This window comes from Agelaius phoeniceus, chromosome 1 (assembly GCF_051311805.1).
Source record: "Agelaius phoeniceus isolate bAgePho1 chromosome 1, bAgePho1.hap1, whole genome shotgun sequence".
In the NCBI taxonomy this organism is placed as follows: domain Eukaryota; kingdom Metazoa; phylum Chordata; class Aves; order Passeriformes; family Icteridae; genus Agelaius; species Agelaius phoeniceus.
The window spans coordinates 114,178,083-114,197,563 of NC_135265.1; the positions used below are offsets into that span (position 1 = coordinate 114,178,083).

General features: G+C 40.1%; 1 protein-coding gene across 2 annotated transcripts in view; it reads right to left on the reverse strand.

Moving 5' to 3' along the window:
• RB1CC1 (RB1 inducible coiled-coil 1) overlaps positions 1-11,341 on the reverse strand; it is a 65,867-nt gene extending 54,526 nt beyond the window's left edge. For both annotated transcript variants that reach the window (XM_054649846.2, XM_054649834.2), the window contains exon 1: positions 11,070-11,341. The gene's annotated coding sequence lies outside the window, so the exon portion shown is untranslated. The remainder of the gene's footprint in view (positions 1-11,069) is intronic.
• Between the last annotated feature and the right edge of the window lie 8,140 nt (positions 11,342-19,481).

Below are 19,481 nucleotides of genomic sequence, written 5' to 3' on the forward strand. Positions count from 1 at the left end.
GAAAACTAATTTTGAGAGCTCTCCCTAGTCTTGCATCTCTGGACATCATCTGCCTGTGTTCAAAGTTACAGGGAGTATGCATGAAAACCTATCACAGTTGCCTAAGTTTCTTTTCTTTCAATGGTCAGGTTATTGCTGATTGTTACAGGCAAGATCAGCTACATATCACAAATTAGCCTTTAAGTTTGTTCCCAATATTCCAGAATCATCCAGCAGTAACACAAGTTCTTAACATAATCATGGAGTGAAAGTCACACCAAGTTACAACAGAATATATCCATACACTTTTTGTTCTTCTCTTTGTATTACCACAACAGGGCATTAGGAGAGTGTCAGGCTCTACTGATTCATTTTTAGCTTTAAACTCTTAGGTAGTGTTACAAGTTTCAAGGCTTTTATAATGTTACGTAGCTGAAATTATTTTCATTTGTTTTAATAGAGGTTCAACAACTACACAATTTGACAGCTGCTGAAGACAGAGCTGCTACCTATGTAATCAAACAAAACCACAAACAACTAATCCACTCAGATTATTTGTTTAAACTGTGTGACTTGCAGCATTAAATTCATGCTATCATATAAACTAGATCCTTCACACTATGGGATAGAAGTCTGTATGACCAACTGTCATGAATTATCAGTAATACCAAAAAAAAAAAAAAAAAAGCTGAACATTTGAAATTTTCTTTAACAGCTGCCAGATCAGACAGAATATGGTAGGCATAAATAGAAGAAAATAAATGAGATGACAAGAACGTAAGAATGGCACAAAGTATAAAAAGCTTCCACAATTAATTGAAAATATGTATAGTGTCACATTAGGTAATAAAACACCAAAAGCAGCCACGAATACATTGTGCTGGTTCCAACGTATTTCACTGCTCTACACTCTACACTGCAATGCAATTACTGCAATCTTTTCTTCTATAATATAAACTCTTCAACAACCAACTGCTTTTGAAGTCAGTGTTGATCAATACTTTCAACACGTGCTGTTTACAAGCATTCAGATGTATCTTGGTTCAGAATTTGCTCATTGTTACATCTCTAAAAGGAAATTAATGTCTGCTTACAGACTCTTATTGCATTTACAGCAGAGGCATCACAGGTTTCACACCACCCTACATATAATCCTCTGGCTACATTAACCATCAATTTCTGCCCTTAAATGCAGAATCCCTACTTCTAATTACCTAATGTTGACTGTTCCATTGTTTCATGGTACAATTCTTTCCAACTTCACAAACTCAAAACACTGAATCATGGCATTCAGAGCAGGACAAAGACAGAAATCAACATTTATGCTGTTTGGGTTTAATGGGACATTAATCAACTTCACTTTGGTCATTAAATTCCCTGTATTATCTTAATTGTTCACGCTCATGCTTCCGACATCTCACTTCCCATACTTCCTTTATAATCTGGATTACAAATTAAACTTGAGCAAACAGAGATACTGATAAATTTTTCTTTAACACCATAAAATTTAAACTGAACTATGCCAAAGTAATGGTTTTCCTTTAAACCCAGTGGTGTGAAATTCCATCCACAACAGCAACACATAAGCAGTATATGGTATCTTGCTTTTTGTTCCCAGGGAAGAGCAGGGAAGTGTTGGCTCCACATCTGTATGCTAAGTGTTGTACTCATCAATGCTTCAACTGCCAGGCCAGACAGAACCAAGAGGCCCAAATTCTTTTCCCCTTGTGTGTATCTCCAGGTCAAAATGGGCTCAAGCCTGAAAGCAGACAGAACTGATCAAGGCAAGACTGTTCACACAGTGCCTGCATTTTCACATTGCTACTAGACATTCACATATTTCTGTGTGATCACCATCTGTGTGTGGCTGATAAAGAAGTTTCACTTCCCTTACTGCAGAAGCACTGAGGCTACACTACAGGTTAACAGTGTCTCCTTACCCCCAATTACCAGGGTCAGGAGTCTCACAGGACACCACCACAGAATTTCTGACTGTTGAAAGGGCAATTCATCTGAGGTAAAGGCTGACAAGTCTGTGACATGCTTAAAAAGACTCAAGTGCTGTTCATCATTCAGTAAATATCTTATCAGGGTAACATCTCCCCTCAAGGCAAATATACCTTTATTACCGCTCAAGATGGAGTCAACTTTGGAGCACATTACCATGTTATTAAATCGTGCTTCATTTCCATACCACAAATCTTAAGGTTTGCCTCTCAGATGCTACAGTTTCTGTGATTTCACCTTTCAGAGCAGGATTTCCTGCTTCACCTCGACTTATTAATAAACTCTATAATAGACAAAGGTACAAGACCAGTACAGAATATTCCTTACAATTCATTTTGTTTTCTTCTATAAACCTGCCTTCTACCTCCACTTTCTTTGTTTTTTCCAAGTGCCCTTCTCAAAACTGCTCTCTTGCTTCAACTTGCAGACCCCAGAAGCACAGTATTTTATAGCACATAAATCAAAGGAAAATTAAAAAAGAAACTGAAGCTAAATTTAAAGCAACTAACACCTTTCTTAATGTCAGTTGTAAGATCCTCTTTAAAAGTAGGCTTCAAGGACCTTTCTTCAATACTGCAACCTAATGTTGCAGTATTAATCTAACCAGAAATACCTTAATTTTGCAGAACATTACTACTACCACGAAGAAGAAATAGAAAGAATAGAAAGTATGACCTCATTGTGAGGGCACACATTCTTTAGTAATGCTTTATGCAACAGAAATGGCTGTTTCTAAAATACAGTGCAAATGCATATAATTTTCTGGATAGCCAACTGTTGAAAGGAAATATGCTTTAAAAGGCACTAAAAAAACTTAAAAGAAAAATTAAAAAATAAAAAAAAAACCCACCCCAAAGCTGTGTGATGAATAAGTAGTAGGGCTCCTCCAGACCCAGGTGCAGAGAATAATTTAATTCTCCTACTCCTTCAAAATAAATTTCATGAGAAGACCACATTTAATCATAAGATACATATTACTGAAGGCGGAGATCCTATCTCCCACCGCCACCTTGTATCAAAGCCTATAAACCTCATGTTCAAGCCACACTGTAGTCTTAAAGAAAGGCTGTCAATCCCTGACATCTGTAAGGTTGCAGCCATCTGGAGCTCTATTTATATGTTGAGATGTGCATCAGGCACAGAGGCGGTTACTTAATTACAGCATCTCCAACAGTCGCTGTGTTCTTAACAGCTCTCACACTCAGCTGCCGGTCAGCACAGCAAGCCTTTTCCACTCAACCCAAGAGCCAAGCTGCAATCCTGCAGAGCAGCCAAGACACATTCCTAAACCCCTGCTTCCCAATTCACTAAAGAGGAATTTCCAAAGTCAATAATTCAGTATTTCATAGTCTAAGAGGCTTCTTCCTTCCTTCCCCTCCTTTAAGATGAATCATTTTATATATTACTAACCTAATACTTCAGTTACATATGGGCCATCATATTCAGAGTTGCTCCTACAACTCTGAATTACATGGAAGCTCCTCATTCAGCCAAGTAGGTGCTGCAATGCCTTCAGGAGTCCTCAGCAACATCAAGGGTGAAAGAGCAGATCAAAAGCAAATCTGGGCAGGTAAGAAAACACTGTGCATTGAAGAGTGCTTTGAAATCGGTGCGGGCCAAAACAATGCAGCTTCTCACAAGTTCAGACAAAACTTACACTGAATTTTAGGAACGCGATAGTTTCAAACATGTTCATAAGACAACAAGCACATGATCAGGCACTGGGTCATGAATACATATGGATGTGATTATAAAGCTTCAAATCTGATGGTCAGCATCTATTCACATTGCTGTTTTCACTGATTTGAGGAGCTGCCAATACACAGCCCATATAAAAGACCAGACAAAAGCTCTCCTCTTCCAATAGTAAATTTTACCCTATTTTTCAAAACCTCACATTTCTTACATGATAAAAAGTGAAACTTATGTGCCTCAGTTAACAGGTACAAGCCAGAAAACAAACCTATGATTTCTGACAATCTTATTGCTAGGAAACAGCCCACAGCCTGCAGAAGTATCCCTTCTCTTTCTTTCTTTTCTTTTTAATTGATGGAAACAAGTCTTTCCACAGCTGTCTGCGCCTTACTTTTGACAAAGTTAACTGAAGGTTTTGTCAGATTTTTCTTTTTTAAATGTATAATTTTGCCATTTCAGAGCATTTGTGGAGTACAAGCCTCCCTTGAATTACAGAGACTAATACATTCTCTTTGCAAAGATTGGTACTCTCAGGTACATGGAGCTTCAGGTGGTTTTATTCAAGTTACTGACTTGACTCCATAGTGGTGGGAAGCTTCTTCCTGTAGGTACATACTCTTTAAAATAATTAGCATGTAAAATCTTCCAGTGTTGGCAAACAATTCTGCAAGAAACAGACAACAAAAAATTCACTCTTTCTTATACCCAACTCAGACAAGTCACCAACACTTCTTCCACTAACACTCTCTCTGATCAAACAAGAACACAAACTCTGGAACACAAACAAAAAGCGCACCAGACTCATTCCCTTTCTTCAGCCAGTTCTTCTTCTGCTCCTTTCCCTGCATCAACTTTCAATGGTGTAACTACCTGTATATCTGTGGAATAAACTGGATGACTTTGCTGTAATAAGTTAGAAACACCATACTTCAGGATACTGATTGCTCAAATTGGTTCCATGATCTGGTTCATTACATAACTCCACAAACTACAATCAACTAAGGCTGTTGAGAAAAGCCAATGAATACAGAGGTTACTCAACATCAGAACCATCATTTAAGAAGACAAGTGAAAACTTTCAGAAGGCATCATTCATATTTCTAACTCCCTTGCCATCCTCAGTTACTAACAGATCACTTCTTAGAAACCTAGTAAAAAAGCCCAAATCAGTACCCTCCTAAAAAGCAGGCTAAGATAACTTACAAATTTGCAATCACTACAGATGCATCCAAGGACAGAGTTTCTCAAAATTTAGTCCAAGAGGCCATTTCCCCTGTTCTTCCCTCTTCAGATACAACATCCTAATGCTGCAACTTTTTTTTTTTTTTTTTTATTTCTTGCTTTATTTTATATGGAAAAGAGAAAAATCTTGGCCAGAACCTTTTAAAATATGAAAATACAGAACATAGGACTGATTAAATGGCATTTACTTCACAGGAATGAAAACACTACAGATGGAAAAGAAAGTCAAAGACTGACAATAATGAAATGTAAGGCAAGTAAAGATTCTTGTGATTTAGTCTGACTGCCTACATAAAAGTCACAGGTTCTTCCTTAATTGCTATTCATAAGCAATCAGATTTTAAAAGAACGATTAAAGTTTTCTAGTAATAAGGAAATCCTCTACCATCTTGGTAAACTGTTTAATTGCTTTGCAACTTTACAACTTGTTTCAAACTTTTCTTATCCTACATTAATTATAAAATCATTATTTGAACTTTCAAGATCTAAAGATAGAATTTATCAAATTTCTCTTTTTTAAGTTACTTATAACTCATATGTCACCTACCAACCTCCTCATATTCATCAACCTTCTTTTATTTCCAGTGGTATATGAAAGTAAAGGACCATCAGCAAGATGCAGAGCTGATATAAGCCCCAGTCTCCCTAGGTATATATATATATTCAGAAATGTCGAGATTCTTCTCAGATCAATTTATCAACTCTTTTTGGATATCACACATTTACAAATCACCTTCATATCTCTACTGGCAACAGTGCGAAAGAAGATAACAGCAATGTCCTGAGAAATGAGAAAAACTGCAGGATAGTTTGCAGAATATTAAATTGCCTCTAATCTCAAGAAGGTGTTTTCTAATCTTCATCTGCCCTTCTTTACCTTCCTGGAATATAAATCATTGGTAGCTTATAACAGCTAACAACGTGCAACAATAAATTCTTTTAGGCAGTTTTACCAATATAAGAACTATACAATCACCAAAGAAACTCCAGAGAAAACCACAACTTACAATGACTGAGGTATTACAACTATATTCCTGCCTTATTGAACCCTGGTTGTGCTGTTTAGAGCCATAACATGCATGTGAAAATGCTGTCACAATACATTTGCTTTTTGAAATGTACAGGTATTTTACCACCAAGCCTTTCATTTAAAAAGGAAAGTTTACACACTACCCCTCCCCCCCTTCATTCAGAAAGAACTGAGAATTTTGAGTCATATTTTCAAACCATTCACTGGGTGAGAATCAAGTTTCTTTCAATCAGTAGACTACACAAGTACTTGTGAAGAATATTTTTAAATAGAGAAGTCATCTTGAATTTACTAGTAGAACACTTACAACATAAGCAGAATGTATTAGAAGACAGCTTCTAGTCCTGTTACACAATATATTCTTATGTAAGAATCTTCCCTTCATCTGAATTTAATAAAAATACACACTCTGGAGGATGGAAGAATAACTATATAAACAAAAGCAGCATTTTGTCAGTATAACCTGTTTATCCTAAACCAACTACAATAAATAAGGGTCAAATTTTCACACTTTTGATGTACCAGCACAGCTACTTGGCCTCAACAAACTCAAAATAAAGTTCAAGATAAACCACTGACATTGAAAGTCCCTGCAATATCAGAAAAAACACTATTCAAATGATAAAGAGCAAAAAGTACTGCAGCAGTAACTATAACACAAAAAGAGCATAACATGTTCAATCATAGAACTAAATCAAAATAGAAGTTGGGAACTTAAAAACAGCTACCTCAAACATTCAAAAATCAGACCTCAGCAAAGTGCAATTCTTACAGAATTTATATTTTTGCTTTGCTGAGGGTGGTATGACTTTTTGAATCTATGATGTAAGTAAAACTCTCCCTATAATTAGTTCTCCAATACTGCATTCTACCTCTAAAATGCATACAGTTTTCAATCTGTTCAAAAAGAAAACAGCATACTGGCCTGTCAAATACATCTTCAAAAAATAATGAAGATTGATGTATCATACAGATACTAATTCCACCTAACCCCTCCAAATAAAAGCAACAGGCAATCAAAATACTGAACACACTATTTCACTATTGCCACCACAGCTTTCCTACTCTCCTGAAAAGGCAAAAATTCTGTTTCAAAAGAAAGTCTTAAGAGGTAAGAAAACATGAGTTATTTCATAAAGAGAAAATACGTCCACGTTCTGAAGTCAGTTAAAATATCCTTAGAACATGACTTAGGCAGAGCTGCTCTGAAATATTCACTCACCACTCTTCTCATTGATCCTATAGCATTACACAACAAGACAGATGCAGGACACTTGGAACCCAACTACTCAACAAAGCAGTTTCACATTTTACTTTCCATTAACAAGTAATTTACACAGGTCAGAAAGAAATTCATACAGCACTCAAACAAGCCTTTTTTTTAACTTATTTGTACTAACTCATAGCAAACAGTCCACCACATTCTACCACAGTTTATTTTCTAGATGCACAAACTACCAGAGCTTTATATATAGCACACCATAAGCGTTTCACCTTGATGCGATAAAGACAGCAGGCCCAGCTGCAAAATCTCTTTCCAAAAGAAACTGTCAACATCTTGGATGGACATAAAAAGCTACACTAAGCTGTTGCTTGAGCTCAGAAACCTTCTGAACCATGGACAGCAAACCTGAACAACTAAAGGAAAATATACACTTGGAGATGGACACAAGAATAGCAAGAACTGCCCTGACAGCCTTGGTTTTTCTCCTGACCAGCCCTGTCTCAACCTATGAACATAAATGTGGTAACAATTAATTTGTTTAGATACTTCTATTGACAACTTCCAATAACTAGTATTGAAAAATTATTCATGTATTATTAACAATATAGTTATGCTTGAATCCTATTAGAAAACACAAAGCATATCCACTTCTAACCCTGCTCACAAATTGAAAAAATTTTAGAGTTGCTTTGTGGCCATGATGTCTTCCAACTTATCTTTCAACTGAACTACATTAAAAATACTAAAATTTAAATTAAAACAAAATAAAGAGTGGATCTGCACGATGAATTAACTCATAAATAAACAAGTGACTGTCTCAGTAACCACAGAATGTTAATTAGCTCACAAAAATAATTGCTAGCAATTTCTTTATCACCATTAATTGTGCTATAGGCTTTTACAACACGCAATTCATGTGAAGATCTTTCAACTTGTACACCAAAAACATTACTCTGGCAAATCAGGCACTAGAAAACAGGCACTCTGTAATTTTTGCAATTGGATTAGTAATTTACATATTAATGATTTTTTGTTGGTGTGTTTGGTATCACTGCATTCAATCACATCCTGCAGTATAATACAATATTATTATGTAAGCTGGCATCTTGTAATCAAGTGTTTGCTACTCAGTAATACTGATTAGCAACTCTGCACCAGAATGCTACCTATTAATAGGCTCCTTGAAAGTGGTAAGGTATTAATTGTTTTTACCCCTCCTCATCTTCAGAAACCGTTCATATAATGTCACTGAGATGTGGACCAAAAATCAGGAGCACAACTTTCTTGAGCAATATTGCAAATGCAGAAGGAGACACATGACTGCTTGGGCACTATCCAAATGACTGAAGTAGCTCATGTAACACACACTGTAGTTTTTCATTTTAACTAGTTTCCCCTTTACCTCAACATGCTAATGAACCCATCCTGGGCAATTTAAGTCTCAAGACTCTCACACCACTCTCTCACAGAAAGTAACTGCTAGTTCAAAAGCAAATAAGGACACACTGATAACATAAAGAAAAATTCTTTCCAGTGATTCCACTGTAACTGCCACTCTTATCAAAAACAAATCAACTTGTGCTACTGCCTTATCCCCAACATACACTCAGTCCCCTATTTAAACAAAATAACTGAATTTCAGTTTAGAAATTGTTTTCTGCCTTAGTTTCTGCAAGGCCACGTAACAGCTGTGTTCAGACAACATGCAGGGACACACCGTTTTTTAAACAGACACCACAAAAGACCTCAAAATAACCCTTGCCCTCTTCTCCAGTCAGAGCACAAGTCTGCTGCATACACTTCTAATTATAAATATAGTAACCTGACAAGGGGAGAGAGACAGCCCCTTGGACACGATCTCAGAAACTACTAACCCAAATCTGTGCTGAGCACAAGCCTAGAGCAACACAATTGTGGCCAAGATAGATTACTATTTTACAATCTACAAAAGAAACAGCTACTTGTACAGAGTGGACAACAATAATGGACTTCCAAAGCACAATTAGGTCTATCTTACAGTAATCCACTATCCCAATAGAACCCGTTTGCATTTCCTGCTCTAAAACTGGCATAGCTGAAGTCCCTTACTACATGTTCTTCAGCAAGTAATTTTCTTTACTACTTTCAACATAATAAAATAAAGCCATTTTAAGTTCCAGGCAGCATTTAGAGTAAGTACAAATGCATCCTCTGCATACTTTAATATAAACAATGCTAGAATGTCGAAATCCTTTCTTGTTAATATTTGCTTCTTGGCACAAAAGTTTGTCTTAGACCACAGGATAAGAGTAACGTCATTTCTTTATGTGCTTCATCTTTTAAAAATTTCCCAAGGTACTACATACTAAATAGTCTTAAAATTCACAATGGAAATATACCATAATAGTGCACGTTTTCATTATCACTATTATTACATAGTACTTCCATGATGTATGGAGATGAACTTTTTAGAAGGGTATGTATAGAAGACAAGGAGCAATAGCTTTAAACTTAGAGTATAATTTTAGATTGGATATAAGGAAGAAATTCCTTACTGTGAAGATGGTGAGACACTAGAACAGGTTGTCCAGAGAAGCTGTGGATGTCCCATGCCTGGAAGTCTTCAGGGACAGGTTGGATGGGCTTTTGAGCAACCAGGTCTAGTGGAGGGTGTCCCTGCCCCTGGCAGGCAGGTTGGAACTAGATGATCTTTAAGGTGCCTTCCAACCCAGGCCATTCTATAATTCTGATTCTATTTATAGTGTTATTCCTCACAATACTTCTCAGTTGTATAAAATTTAGCTGTCTGAAACATGTTTTTCCATCCTTGCCATTTCTCCAGCATTGCTGAGGTACCTTTTACCATACAGTTAAACAGACACCTCCAGAAGTGTAAGTCCTTCCATAAACCCAACAGCACAAACTACTTCTGACACACATATATGTGAATACAAGGAAAAAGGACCAAACCTCAACCTCCTCATTCTTCCCCACAAAGAATTAAAGGTGAAAGCTTAAAATATGAACCACAAGAAGTGGCTCATGGCCAGGACATACCATGTAATTACTTCAGACAAAAACATATGACACAAGAGAAAAAAAAGCTATGGTCATATGAGGTCTAAACTAACATTTCTGCATTTCTTGGGAGCAGACATGACTTTTTATTTCATGTCTAGATGATGTTAAGTATGAAACACGAACATTACAAAGGTCAGCTCATTTAACTCTCACAGCATTCATATTTGTATTTCTACCTCTGGATCACTGGCAGCCAGTACTTTTGGGGGTCAGTGAGAAAGAAAAGCGAGCACTGATCCAAAGAACATCCTGCAAGCCTACTACAGAGCCGTAAGAAAAAACCGAAGGGACAGTTCATTACAGGACACATGCTTCCTCGGGAGCAGGACCAAGTAAACAACCGAGGGAGAGGCAGAACAACGTTTGTAAACACTCAACGCTTCTGCACCGTGCTCGCCCGACCGCCGCCGACGGCGAGCACGGAGGCGCTGCCAGGCTGAGTCATTCCTTGTAGTAACTTCACCGCGAATCCCTCGCCCTGGCAGCGGAGCCCTGGGCAGGCAGGAGCACCCCGGCCCGCCCGGCGCTGCTCCCCTCTGACGCCGGGCAGCCGCCGCCCCACCCCCCCAGCAGCTGCGCTGGGGTCACTCCGCCGCCCCGGCACCGGCTCCGGCCGCGGGATGATCCCGGTCCTCCTCGACCCCCGCTCCGCCGCCTCCCAGTTCTTTGTCGCCCGCCCCACGGGTACAGCCCCGCGCCCAGCGCCGGGACCGCCGCCCCTCGCCAAGGCCGCCCTCCCGGTACCGGAGTCCCCGCCTTCCCCGCGGCTGGGAGGGCCTGAGCGGGGCGGCGGGGGGAGCCCGCACGTCTCCGGCAGTTCTCGGCACTCACCCCCGGGTCCCGCGCGGGCAGCGCCGCTCATCCTGCGCCGGTGGCGGCGCGTCCCCCCCCCCCGCGCCGCGCGGCCGGGCCCGGCGGCTCCGCGGGGGCGCGCAGCGCCTCGGCGGGGCCCGCGGCCGAGCGGGGAGAGGCGGCGAGCGGGGAGAGGCGGCTCGGCGGGGCGGGCTGGGGGCCGCGGGGAGCGGGGGAGCCCTGCCTGGGGCGGCCGCCGCCGCCGCCGGTGTTTGTTGTTGTCGTCAGCCGCTTCCGGCGCGAGGGCTGCCGGGAGGGGGCGGCGCGCGGGAGGGACCGCGCGGCGGAAGCGGCGGCGGCGGCGCGCGGGCCCGGGCGGACGCAAGCGGGAGTGGTTGGGGTGGAGGAGTTCGGGAGGGCTCCTGTTCCAGCCCCTTTGCCCACGGCAGGAACACCGTCCGCTAGACCAGGCTGCTCAGGGCTCGATCCACCCCAGCCCCGAATATTTCCAGGGATGTGTTCAAGATCTTGCCACCTTACCTGTTTCTTATCAGTGTCACACTAAAGAATTTTCTGCTAGTGTCTAATCTAAACCTACTCTTTTTCAATTTAAACACATTCACCCTGTCCCCGCATGCCCTTGTAAACAGTCTTGACCCGTGTTTCCTCCCTCCTTCCTTCCCTTGAGATACTGGGAGGCCACAATCAGGTCGCCCCGAAGCCTTCTCTTTTCCAGGCTGAACAATCCCAGTTCTTTCAGCCTTTCCTCACAGGAGCAGTGCTCCGTCCCTCTGATCAATTTGATGGCCTCCTCTGGACTCCCAACAGGTCAAAGTCCTTCCTTTGGTGGCACCCCGGAGCTGGATGCAGCACTGCAGATGGGGTCTCACCAGAGCAGAGGAGCAGAATCCTCTCCCTTGTCCTGCTGGCTGCTCTGCTTTTGATCCAACCCAGGACATGATTGGCATTTGGAAGTCAGGCCCGTGGCCTTACCCGAGTGGGGGGTTTATTCAATTTCATTTTAATCTGGGATGACAAGAGGTCAAAAGTTTAGGAAATCTACAGAGAGGTTTAAATATATGTCCTGTGTGTTTTGAGTTTTATTGTAAAGAGATATACTGATATAACTTACATGCTTCACTGACATTTGGAACTATAAAAAGAAGTCTTAAAAAAGAGATGGTTTTAGATGACACTTTCTTATGCTCTGCACAAATAGAAAAATGTCAGCTTCTACTAGAGAAACTTATCAAACACTTTTGCTATAAATGTAACTTACAACTACAGGGCTACCAATTCCTACCAAACTTCTAGGTATCACCTGTCACTTAAAGAAAGTGAGATCACCATGGCCAGTCCAACCAAAGGATGTGTCTATTTCCCAATAGGGAAATAGGAATTTTTTAAAGACTAGAAGTTGACACCTGCTAGCAAGGATAAACTGGAAAGAAATAAAAAGAGAAGGATTCATAGGATGGGAATCGGGGGCTCTCTGTCACTATATTCTTTTTTCTGCTATAGGCATTGACTATTATTTCAGCATTTAAAATGATTGCTGTTTGCATTTCCTGTTGCTAGGCAGAATTTAGCAAATGTTCAATTCATCCCTGTGCCAGCAAGTGAGGGTGGCCCCAGGTGCACTCACTGTCCAGGCCAGACTCCCATCCCCCAGGGATGGGCCCTCGGAGAGCTTTTGACATAAAGCAGCCCAGGAGCTGTGGGATGGGAACTGACCTCTTATTCCTGTTGAGAAAACAAAAGTAAACCTCACACACATCACTTTTAGTTTCTGTTTTATTACAAGTTTCTTTAGAGGTTTAGCCCACAGAACTTTTCATTGGGATGAGGACATTTCCACATAAATTAGAGAAGAGTGAATTTGAGAGGAGTACATGTAAGAGGCTTGTTTGACTCAGAGATCCAGGAGAGGATCCCAATGCTGGCATCAAGGACATCCTCTAGCCAAGATCCCTTGAGAACACCATACAGCTGGATTGTACTTTGCTGCCTACCTTTACCTCTCCTTCCATAACATACACCACAGACAGCAAGTCATGGCAAAGCAATTTTGTGGCCAGGGTATATTCAGATATAGAATATACTCTGCACATAAGAGGAGAATTGCAAAAAAGAGTGCAAGCATGTCATGGTCCCAAGCACAGGAAGGACATCAACATGCTGGAAAGAGTCCAGAGGAGACCACCAGGTTGAGTAGAGGAATGGAGGATCTTTCCTATGAGGAAAAGCTGTGAGAATTTCCTTTGTTCATCCTGGAAAATAAAAGGCTTTGGGGTGACCTAATTGTGGCCTTCCATACCTTAAGGTACTTCTCACAAGCTGGAGCAAGCTTATGGTTTTCACAGTAAACTTGTAGTAGCCACCTCTGCTATGTTGGAGAGCTTCCTGCCTGTTTGACACATTAAAGACTATGTTGAATAGTCACAGCCTGTCCAGACAGGAATTTCTTGGCCTTTTAAAAAAAGCCCCCAATTGCCACCTTGTGGCACCCCATAAACAAGCACTCCCCAACTCTGCAGCTTGTTGGGAGATGCATCCAAATTCTGAAAGACACCTTTGATACTTCAGACTACAACAATAAATGGAGGAGGGAAGACAGCAATACTCAAACAGATGTAATGGAATGGGAAGTATAATACAGAACAAGTGGTATGCATGCTATTGTCAGAAGTCAAGAAAAAAAACCCAAAATTGTGATGTTTGGTAAGCCTGAAGCACAAATAAGTATCATTAAAATTCTCTTGAGGAGAAACTGCTGAGAGTGACCTCCTGAAGTTTGAGAAGCTGAGACATTGGCAAGAGAAGCAGGAGCATCTCTTCAAACATTGAAGTGGCAGTGCCAACAGGGCTTGTAGTTTTCTGGCAAAGAACCTCTGCCAGTCAGGCTCTCAACAATTGCATAAAGTGAGGCTTCAGGCACTTAAGCATGGTTCTGGTTTTTACAGCACGTGTTGGACAACTGTTGATTGATTTGAGAGGCAGCTCAGGCAGGACTGAAGCAGGAACTTCAGTTCTGGGGAGTAAGCAAAGTGCTGCTAGCAGAGCAGGTTGTTCTGGCTTGTTCTTGTAACATTTCATTATGTTGCTTCCTCTCAAAGTGTTCCAGAGCCAGTTCATGCCAAACAACTAATTACAGGGTTTTTTCATGAGCCTGTCTGAACAAAACCTAAAATGTAGCATTATCTTCTATCCTAAAAAAAAAGCATTTTATGAAGAAGTTTTTGCTCTAGGATATACAAAAAGAAAGCATTGAATCAGGGTTACTGAGAATTCTTCACTTTTTCAAGGTGCTGTACAAAGTGTACAGAATTCTTTCAAGATACTGTTTAGGATCCACCTATACTTTTTTTTCACATTCTGTAAAATAACCAGGAAGGTTGGAGGGGTTTTTCCACTGTGTGCTTTTAATTTTGGGTGCTAAATTTGGCATACCAAAGAATATGTCTCTTAAACTACATATTTATGCAGCTGTAGTCAGAGAGCAAAAAGAGCAGGCTGCTCTTTAAGGGAAAGCAAACTGGGAGCCAAGGCTGGCAGCAAGGGGCACTGTCATGGACAAGGGGCACAGTCCCACAGTATCAGTGAGTTCTGGTGACTGTTTTTCTGTACAATTGTTATCTGCATGCTGGTAAGGGACTGGTACTGTCAGTATTTATTTAGTTCCAAATGTACTTCAGAACCCACATCTTCCTATTTTCTTTAGCCCTGCTTGCCAGAAATTCACCCTGTGTACTTCTGCTTTCTGCACTGCTGTCTCTTGGTTTAACCCCACCCAGCCACCAAGTACCACAAAGCTGCTTGCTCACAGAGTTCCCCTCTGTGGTGAGATGTGGAGGAGAAGCAGGAAATAATTGTAAAACACATGAATTGAGATAGAAACAGTTTAATAATTAAAAATAAATAAATAAATAAATAAAATAATTATAGAGACAACAAAAAGAGAAATGAATAAAACCTGAAACAGACAAGTGATGCCTAAATCAGTTGCTCACCACCCACTGACAGATGCCCAGCCCTGCCTGGATCAGTGATCAGCCCCTCCCAGCCTTAACTCCCCCCAGTTTATATTCAGGTTGGCTGTCCCAGCCATTCTCCCTCCTGGCTTCTTGTGCACCTGTTTATTGCCAGAGCATGGGAAATTGGAAAGTCCTTGACTTGGGATAAGCCCTGCTTAGCAATAACTAAACCATCAGTGTGTTATCAACATTATTCTCATGCTAAATTAAAAAACCACAGCACTGTACCAGATACTAAGAGGAAAATTAACTCTGCCCCAGTCAAAACCAAACACATTGCTATCTTCATCAATTTCCCTTGATTTTTGTTTTGTTGGGGTTTTTTTTGTTTGTTTGTTTTTTCTTTTTCCCCTTTTCCAAATACTGAAAACAGCTATATTCATTCCTCTGCTAGGTCAGGCTGATGCTTTAAACCCAAGTTCCTTCCTTCTCTGTTGATGCTTTGTGGCATCTTGCAAAGTGATCTTCGACAAGTATTTGTTTTCAATTTAAGACTCCCTCCAACTAAACAACCACTTCAGAAACCAATATTTTTAAAGGACAAAGTACTGTTCTGACCTGGAATATGCAAAATGAACAGCAGTATCCAACAACACCAGTGCTCCTGCGTGTTTTGAGAGAGGCTTCAAGAACTTAAATTATCCTTTAACGTAGCCTGGCAGCCCATGGCAAACACCAAGTCCTGTCTCATCTCTTGCTTCTTTTTGAGAGCACTGACTGGTCCATAAGCAATCACTAATTTGTTTTTGAATGGTCGGTGACTCAAGAACAGCTGATGCCATTTTGAAAGCATGCCACTCCCTCTGACCTCGTTATGGATCATTCCTAACCAGTGATTTTAACATCGTGTGGCTTCCCAATGTTTCAGTAGTTCTGACTACACAAGTTTTGAATTCACAAGTGATTTTTCTTGTTTTCTGTGAGAGCTTCTTGCAGGAAGGGAATAGTTAGGTTCAATTTAACATATAGGTCATGAGATCAGTTCTTGGTCCTGTGCAGAAATATGCAAAGGGCATTTAAATCTCAGATTAAAAAGTCAGAATGGACATACCCTCAGAAGTGGTTAAGGACAAAAGCTCTCAAGGGGAAACATGCAGCTTGAATCATCCTGTGAAAATCCCTTGTTGTGCATTTTCATTTAAGAGGCTCCATTTGTATAAGGGACCTTCCAATACCACCACTTCTCAACACTCAGATGAGTACAACAAGGTCAAGCAAGCATTACAGTGTAGACTACGTAGAACAGTAATATTGTTAGTAATATTTATAGAAAGTTATAGCTGTGTAAGCATTACTGAATATTTAGTGTTACTGAGAATAGAATTTCCATTCTTTACTGTCTGTCAGCTTTGTTTTTTTATATTAAAGCACTGAAGTCATGTTCATAGAATCTTAGAATGGTTTGGATTGGAAGGGACATTAAAGATCGTCTACTTCCAACCTCCTGTTGTGGGTTGGGACACCTTCAACCTGACCAGGCTGCTCAGAGCTCCATTCAACCTGGCCTTGAATGTTTCCAGAAATGGGGCATCCACCACCTCTCAGGAAGGCTATTCTATCATTTTAAAACCTTTGTTGTAAAAAACTTCTTTCTTATATCTTAGAGCTTTAATAAGGACTGGAGTTGAGGAGACACTAGCGAGCAAATTGCTATTAGTCATAGGCAAATTGCTATTAGTCATAGGTATTCCATTTTTCCTCTTTTAAAGGGATTTGGTCCCTCTCTCCCAGTCAGTGGGAACTTCACTGGAGTGCCAAGACTTCTCAAATATGATGGAAAGTACCTCAGCCACTTTCTGTGAGTTCTCTCAAGACTCATGCATGCAACTTACCAGGTCCCATAGACTTTTGTATCTTCAGGTTCCTTAGATGGTCTCAAACCTGTTGCTCTGCTACAGCTGGTAGTTCTTCATTTTTCCAGTCCCTGCCTTTACCTTCTGCAATTCAGGTGGTGTGGCTGGAGCACTTGCCAGTGAAGACTGAGGCAAAAAAAAAATCCACTGAGTACCTCAACCTTCTCTATTTCCTGGGTAACCAGCTTCCCCATTCCCTTCTGGAAAGGACACACATTTTCCTTAGTCTTCCTTTTACTACTTTTGTACTTATAGAAGCTTTTACTGTTGTCTTTGAGATCCCTAGGCAGGTTTAATTCTTTCAGGCCTTTAGTTGTCCTAACCTTATCCTCGGTTGCTGGGACAATTTGCCAGCATTTCTCTCAGGTTCCTCACTTCCACCCTCTGTTGGCTTCCCCTTTCTGCTTTTGTCCAGGAGCTCCTTGTTAATCTCTGCAGGTCTCCTTGTTTATATATAAAAGCATGGTTTTAAAATTTAAGTTTAATTCCTGCTAACAAAAAAATATTATGTATCCAGATATTTCAGTTGAAGAAGATATACCAGGAATTTGTTTGGCCTGTACTGCTAGAAACTTGATGTATTTTTCTTTTTACAGTCATGAAAAAAAATATACTGTCCCCATTTACAAAATAGCATTTTAATGATCTTCTGTTCACAGATGAAATACTCTGATCCTTTCATCATTCACATCACTCACTCTCCTGCTTTGGTAACCATAAAGACAGAATCTGTAAACAAGGGATAGAAGCTTCAGCTTCTCCCTTAGCCCTGCATGCCAGTGGACCTGTCTCTCACTATAACCCATGGAACAGTATGGGAATCTAGATCCAAACGGCAGTGCTGTGCCAGGACCAGGGGTTTTAGGCATCTCCAGCTGAAACCACAGGCCACAAGCCAGCCAGCATCACAGCAGCTGGCCTGGAAATGAACCTCACCAAGCGCTCCAGAGAGTTAAACTCATATGCTTCTAGACTATGTCCACTACTTCTATATTTAGCTTTTAATGTGCAGTCTATTTTTAGAGGTTAGAAAAGTATGGTTATATTTAATCTGAGTCACTAATTTAGACATTTGGGGTTTTTAAAAATTTTGTTAATAAGTACTAATTGCCTTTTTTAAATAAGCATCTAAATTCCCCTCTCCTTCCCAACCTTTAAGAGCCTTCTAGTAATGCAAACTAGAAATTTATGATACCAAAACTCTTTGTTTAATATGTTTTATTAGCATATTTAAATAAACTACAAAGAGCCTTAAACCAAATAAATAAAACCCACTTTGTACTTACATAAAGATGAATTGCTAACTGAAAATAGAATCTGTTAACATATTGAATACTATTTGTCCTTTGTTCTGCTGACTTGTACTATTCAGTCCTTTTTCTTTCACTTTTATTTCTGAATGGAATAGAAACAAAACCATCTTGCTTTTTTTGCAGCTCCCAGGGTCTCAATTCAAAGAATTAGTCACTGACCTCAATTTACAGAGTAAACTGAAATGATGAACTAAGTATACTGAAATGGTGATTCTTTGCATTTCCAGAAGAGACTATACCTTTCAAATATTCCTAAATACCTAGCTACATTATTTTAAAAGATACTGTAGGAGTAGACTAATTTAAACTAGGTTTTAAATCATTTTCAAAAAAAAAAAAAAAGAAAAAAGAAATCTGACTATTCTGAGTGCACTTGCATTCATTACTCATTCTTAGGAGCTTTTTTATATTCATTGATGAGCTCAGGCGTGGGTGCTGGTGGAGTCCTCTTTCAGAGCTTTGCAGCCTTGGAATCTGCTCTTCACTTGAGCTTTCCAACACAGCAGCTCAGATGGTTTCTGCTTTGATTGCATCATTTATGTTTCCTATGCATTTTAAAAGCATGTATAAATTGTTCAAATCTGTGTAGACAGGGAATTCTTTAGATAGATGGAGATTGTGGTAGGCTCTTTTGCAGTTAGAAATACCAAGGCTCTTAAATTAATGTCTTTCTAAAATAAATTTCTAAAATTATCTCATTTAGTACATTTTTATGGCAGTGTATGAAGGACAACCAAATAGAAACTGACACATGCAAATCTCTAGTAATTACAAGTTACTCTCTTCTACTGAAATAAGCAAGTTAGAGGTAATAGAGATCAATACTTGCCTAATTATTTGAGCACAGGAAAGAAAGAAAGAAAAATTGTGTCAAAACTGTAGAGCCAAGTCTGGCTGCCTGGAGGGCCTGGTGATGTAGATTTCCAGGCTGACTGCTGCAATATTGGCTGGCTTGTGGCTTGAGGTTTCAGCTAGAGATGCCCAAAATCCCTGCTCCTGCTTACTTCCTTGAAGACTGGTTTGGAGTTTTGGTTTTCTTTTTTTTTTTTTAAGCATTCTAGGTACAAAATTGGATTTGTACATAAAGCTTAGAATTGTTTCTTATTTAAAAGGGAAGAAATGAACTTCAGTGAGCAGTATGTGCTCTATTCAAATACATAATTACAGTCAATTAAAATTTACTGGTTGGAGTCCATTTTCACAAAACCTTTCTGAGCAACACTTCCTGTTCTTAATCCTTCTATCTGTAGT